The sequence below is a fragment of the Penaeus monodon genome, chromosome 24, assembly GCF_015228065.2.
Source record: "Penaeus monodon isolate SGIC_2016 chromosome 24, NSTDA_Pmon_1, whole genome shotgun sequence".
Classification (NCBI taxonomy): domain Eukaryota; kingdom Metazoa; phylum Arthropoda; class Malacostraca; order Decapoda; family Penaeidae; genus Penaeus; species Penaeus monodon.
This window is the reverse complement of record NC_051409.1, coordinates 25,290,162-25,290,523: the sequence shown is the minus strand read 5'-3', so window position 1 is coordinate 25,290,523 and position 362 is coordinate 25,290,162.

The following is a 362-nucleotide window of genomic DNA, read 5'->3' as shown; positions in this document are numbered from 1 at the left end:
GTGAGCGTGAAAGAGGGCATATACACGCCTCCCTCTTCTACGTCCGCGCAACGTAGAGCCAAACAAAGACTCAATGTTAAAATCCAATCTGCCTAATTCCTGTTGATAAGGCCCTCTCTTCGCGCCATACAGGTACCGTATCTCTGCTCGGAGGGCCATCCCGAGCGGCTACCATGGTCCTCCCCGGGTGGCAAGGAACGAACCCCATAGCAATAAAACCTCCTCATTTCCGTGTTGAATAAAATCTGCTGAAATTATAGAGATGATGGGTCCTTTGGGTTGTAAATCTGAGCCGTGTTCGAGGGCGGGGAATGACTGTCGGGCCTGAATAATGTCAGTAATCTTATTTCGCTGGACACGAG